The 6,077-nt window shown below is 37.8% G+C and overlaps 1 pseudogene; it reads right to left on the minus strand.

Moving 5' to 3' along the window:
- Window positions 1-256: 256 nt before the first annotated feature.
- Window positions 257-748, minus strand: LOC150008265 (large ribosomal subunit protein eL28 pseudogene; annotated as a pseudogene).
- Window positions 749-6,077: the final 5,329 nt, after the last annotated feature.

The raw sequence follows: 6,077 nt of genomic DNA on the forward strand, positions 1-6,077 counted from the left end.
CACTCAGCCTACATGATTACCTTAATCTCTCCCTACAAGGAACCTTATCAAACTTGCCAATGTTTTGTTGTTTTTGCTTCTGTTTTTGTTTTTCGTTACAACCATAGTTCAAGAGCATGCACTGACTTTATTTCTAAATTTAGGATACCAAGTACTCTACAGAAAAAGGTGAAACCTAAAGATTGTTATTAGTATGGATTTTAATACTTTTCTATTTAAAAAATATTTTTAATTTTTTTTTTTTTTTCCACTGAAGAACGCTGGCTGATACCTTTATTGCGTTGGGGGGAGGGGGTGCTCAGGAGCTCTTGGTGGGACGGGCCCGCTTCCTCTTCACCATCAGGGGCTTCTGGCTGCGCAGGATGGCGCTGGCCCTGCGGATGGCGGCCATGCGCAGATCCGGGCGGTACTTGTTCTTGCGGATCATGTGCCGGATGCTGCTCAGGGTGGCCCGGGCGTTCTTGTTGATGGTGGTCCGCACGTAGGAGGTGGCTGGCTTTCGCTGGCCGGATCTCCGCTTCTTGACGACCACCACGCCTTTGCCATCGGCCGCAGGCTCCACGCCCACCGTCTTGCGGTGAATCAGCCCGTTATAGCGAAAGGAGTTGCGGGCCTTCAGGTTATTGGGTTCGGTGCTGTACGTCTGCTTGTTCCTCTTGATCAGGAAGCTGGAGCAGTTCCGGATGACCATCCATTGCAGGTGGGCAGACATGGCGGCGGCTCCTCTCGCTGCGGCAGCCGGAGACGGAAAGAGCAATATTTTTAATTTTTATTATTATTATTCTTTTATGGTTGTCCCAATTTTCTGCCCATGAATTGTAACATTCTAATCTGACCCCTAACTGTAGTTTATTAATTGTCTTTTCTGCCATTAACCAATTCCTTTACTACATAACAATTTTTAAACTTTGCCACTCTATGAGTTCTACTACTACCAACCATCATTTATGCAAATGACCACAGGACTTGTAAGAAAGACAAAGGAAAAGATTTCCTAAATATTCTTGGTATTATGTAGGCTCATTCCCTAATGAAACACAGTTGTTTCCTCCCTTCTATATCTAGGAACACAGTGAGGCTTAATCTGATATTGGAAGAAGGCCATATAATCTTCATCATGTTTGCTCAAGCCCATCTCTATTCATGAGTGTTGTAGTCCTTGTATTAAAAGAACTGATGAAAGAGCAACACGAGTTGACCATCACTATTACTCCTAGATACCTTACTACCAATTAGCCCATGTTAAAGAGCTCAGAAGGTCATATAAATCTCAGACATGTGATATAATGTCAGTCACACCTTCTGCTATAAAAACTATGTCCACTTAGTCTTCAATGGCAAATGTGCTCCCTCCCCATCTCTGCCTCATTATGATTGTCCCATCCTCACTGACCACAGGGTACCTGTGTCAGAGCCCACAGATTCTTTTCAACTTCAGCTGTCTCCAGGGATACTGACCACAACCACCTCCAATACTTGTTCAACTGTGCTTTCATCTAATGCACTCCCATTGCATCTCTGCTGTTGTATATTTTAACAGTTTTGCAAATATTTACACCTTCTGTATAACCAACATTGTTTAGAGTCCTGGGAATACACACACAAATAAAACTTGGTTCCTGATCTCAAAGAAGCTGATCTATTTGGAGAGACATGAAGAAAACAAATAATTTTACTATAGTATAATTTTATGTAACAATTTCTTACAGTGACATTGATTGGGAGAGGGAGTCAGGAAACATTTCCTAGAGGAAAGTGAGACCTTATGAATGAAAAGTTTATAAGAAGAACAAGTATACAGCTGAAGTTCCTAGAATAAGGAACACTATGAACAAAATTACAGTAATTGATGTGTATATGCTTTGTTTATATTTAGTTACAAATATAAAACGAAGCGATGTGGAAGGCAGGCAGTAGAGATCTTGAAGAAATGAACGAAGATGGCATACACCAAAGTTCTTCCTAATCATTGGCACTTTCCTAGAAAACTCTCTCTCCCTCAACATTTCTCCATGATCAACTCCTTGGCTTTATAATAAACACTGACTCCCAAAGTGATTCACTTCAACTCATCCTCTAGTCTATCACATGGACTGAGAACATCTTTGTTTATTGCTCAATGAATTCTTTATTGTGATCATGATTATGTTATTAGCAAATATCTTTGTTTTGTAAAACTTTGGAGACTTGGACTTTAAAACTCTGTTTAGAAGAACTCACCACAAAGATGCTAGAAACAACAAACACTATAAATATTTTTAATTAATTATTCTAATTATCATAGTTGCTGTCATGTGTTAAGTGCCTACCACACAGGAAAGTTTCAGTATAAGATAATTTATAATTAATTCTTATACATAAAATATCAGTATCATTTTTCATTTTACATCTTAGAAAAAAATATTTCAGGGAAATAAAAGGATTTGATCTAAGCTCATATCTGTTTGAGGTGAAATTTGTGCTATTAAGAGAACAAATGAACATATTACAATGGAACTAAATTTAATATCAATACATAGATTTATCATTTAAAATTTTTTAAGTAAAAACAAAAATTAAATTTTTAACATTCAGTCTCAAGAGATAAGAGTTCTGAAGAACCCACTGAACTGTGCTTTTTATTGCATTTACTGCCATTCATTTGTTTCACTTGCTTTAAGTCTTGTATTTCATTTCGAATGGCTTCCTCTGTTAATAAAAATGAATTTAGAGAATAAAAAAATGTTTACAAGTTATTTCCAGTTCTGTATATGAGATTTCCAGGGCTTCTGTCATTTTAAAACAGAATCTTTCCTTTTTTCCACCATTAGAAAATTACATCACTAATGATTAAAGTGATTGTGGTTTTTCTTTTACATCAGGATATTGCCCTGCATGAACTTCTATTCCTCTCACTCCCACTGGTCTCTCAAAATATTCTTAATGGATTCCAACAGATAAAAATATCCAAGGGTTACATCTTTAATCTATTCTTTAAAATTTTAATTTATAAACGGAAAATTTGGTTTTTATGAAGAGCTGAGGGTTTTGTTATTGCTCCTGAATGAAGACCAAGATTTAATAACATATCATTCAAAATGAGAACTCACTCTGATATACTGAGATTGCTCCATCCACGGTGGCAGAAACAGACATCAAATTTCCCGCAAAGGGAATTTTGGCATGAGAGAGGTCAGGGCTGGTGACTCAAGCTGCTCACCAAGGCTGGCTCTGGGAAAATGAGCAGCTGTGGCTGGAAGCCAAGGCTGGACAGTCCATCCTGGCTAAGAACCATGCTCTAGGGAAAATGTCGGAACATGTGAGTATTAACCAATGAATCTGACCCAAGAAACCCAAGCATGAGCCTCTCCGTGTTCCAGGCAGGCAGGGTCTGTGCCAGCCTGTGCATGTTGTCTCCATCCTGGACTGCATGGGGACAGCTTGCAGGAGAGACAGGTTATGGCAGCAATAAGAGCACAAACAGGTAAACACCTGGTCTCCTTTGTGCACTGACTGAACTCTCTAGTTTGTCTTTAAATGGAAATGAGAAACTGGGAAGATATTGAATGTCTCTGTGGTAATTTAACAATTCAGACAGTGATGGAATTTCTCTAGAAAGATGAGAGGCTGCTTCCTATTTTGAAGTTAAGGAGATATGTTCATACTTGCACTGTGATAATGGCAATGCCTGTCACACTAATTGCATATGCATTTCTGATAATCAGGTATGCTGCATACTTGTTTCTATTGCATTACACTTAAGCAATTTTAATCCATCATATTCCTGTATTGCTTTAGAATGGGTGGAACCTCATTAACCATTAAAGTCAAGATTATAGTGTCCAAAAGGAGCAAAAGCAAGCACAAGTATCCTTACAGAATGTGGTTTTAGCAAAATTTATTTTAGTCTGATTGTGTTACCTGTTAGAAAACCATGATTTTCATGCCACTGAGAAGCTTATTTCAAGCTGACCACATCAATAACCTTAAACAAAATATTCTTTCTTTAAGTTAACTGTAATGAAATCTTAACATCGGTATGGTCATATAATTATAAACTGCATAATTCTGAGTTATCATATTCCAGATTGATAATGCAATTGTTTAGAAGAACAGGGGTCCGTGAATTTGTATTTTGTGAGCTGCAATATTCATTTGTAATGCCTAATTATAGAGTTCTTTCAGGAATGCAGAGCAGTGTACCTGAATTTCAAATGGAGAATTTATAATTAAGGATTTACATTTAAATTTGGTATCTATACTTTATTGAGGATTATATTAACTCTTTCATTGTACTCCATACTTATATACCTCATTACATATTTGCAAACCACACTTCTCATTCATAAATTTATTAAATCTTATCACTGGTTAACTTTGAAAAATGTGAGCTTCATATCATAAGTTTAGGGATGGCAAAACAGAGAACAGTTTCCCAAAAGCAATGGAGCTATAAGCCTATCCTGCTCTGCTGTTAGAAACTGTTGTGCACTAAGAATACTAAGAATTACAATTATTCTGACTTGACATTTAACTTTACATGAAGCTCCAAGAGTTCAGAGAGACTAGGATCTTCATCACTTTATTAATCAGTTCATCATCCAACATGCCCACCAAAGTCCTCCTGGAATTAGTCCTTCAAAAGACTTACACACCAACTCCATTGCTATTAAGAAAGGAAGCACCAAGAAAGGCAGTAGATCTCTGGTAGTCTCCAACAGGCTGTCCAGGCCCAGACTGGTACACAAGCTGATGCCACCAGGGGCAGATCCAGGAAGTGCAGATCAATCTAAGAAGCAGCAACAAACAAGAAGAGTCACAAAAATGGGGAGACAGATAAACAACCCCCCATGGAATGGAAAGGAAGAATCCCCAGAAAGAGTGCTAAATGAAATAGAGAGAAGCAAACTATCAGACATGGAATTCAAAAGATGGATTATAGGGTAGCTCAATGAGATAAGCAAGCTCAAAGAAAACTACAAAGAACTCCAGGAAAACTACAAGGAACTCCAGGGAAACTACAAGGCACTTACCGATAATTACACCAGCATGAAAAAGGACATAGAAGCTATTAATAAGAGCCATGAGGAAAAGAAGAATACAATTTATGAATTGAAGAACACGGTAGAAGGAATTAAAAGCAGGCTAGAGGAAGCAGAAGATCAGATCAACAAGTTGAAGGACAAGATAGAAAAAAATTTCCAGACAGTACAACAAAATGAAAAAAGACTGAAAAAGAATGAAGAGGTTCTAAGACAGCTGCAGGACAACATGAAATGTAATAATATCCATATCATAGGAATTCCAGAAGGAGAAGAAGAGGAACAAGGGATAGAAAACCTGTTTGAAAAATTAATGACAGAAAACTTCCCTAACTTGATGAAAGAAAGTCACACAGTCCAGGAAGCACAGAGGGTCCCAATGAAGATGAACCCCAACAGGCCCACTTCAAGACACATCATAATTAAAATGGCAACATTCAAAGACAAAGAGAGAATCCGAAAAGCAGCAAGAGACAAACAGCTAATCACATATTAGGGAGCTCCAATAAAGCTATCATCAGATTTCTCAGCAGAAACACTACAAACCAGAAGGGAATGGCAAAAAAATATTTCAAGCAATGAAAAACAAAGGCCTACAACCAAGAATACCCTACCCAGCAAGGCTCTCATTCAAAATGGAAGGTGAAATAAGGAGTTTCCGAGATAAAAGAATGCTAAAAGAATTCATCTCCACCAAACCAGCATTGCAAGAGATGCTAAAGAGTCTGCTTTAAAAAGGTGAAGCAACAGAGAGAGACAGAGAAGAACACAATTGTTATAAAAATTAATTAATTAATTAATCATTTTTTTTAAAAGAATAATATGGGAAAGGGTGAAGCCAGAGAGCTTGTATGCATTACCCATGGACATGAACTGAGGGGGTGGGGGTTCCTGGGGTGGGTGGGCAGAGGGGAGCAAAGGGGAAAAAATTGAAACTATTGTAACAATATAATCAATAAAATATACTTAAAAATAATAAAAAGAGCCTCTTTAACAAATGGTGCTGGGAGAACTGGATAGGGACCTGCAAAAAAATGAAACTAGACCACCAACTTA

The sequence above is a fragment of the Furipterus horrens genome, unplaced genomic scaffold, assembly GCF_987537825.1.
Source record: "Furipterus horrens unplaced genomic scaffold, mFurHor1.1.pri manual_scaffold_5, whole genome shotgun sequence".
NCBI lineage: Eukaryota > Metazoa > Chordata > Mammalia > Chiroptera > Furipteridae > Furipterus > Furipterus horrens.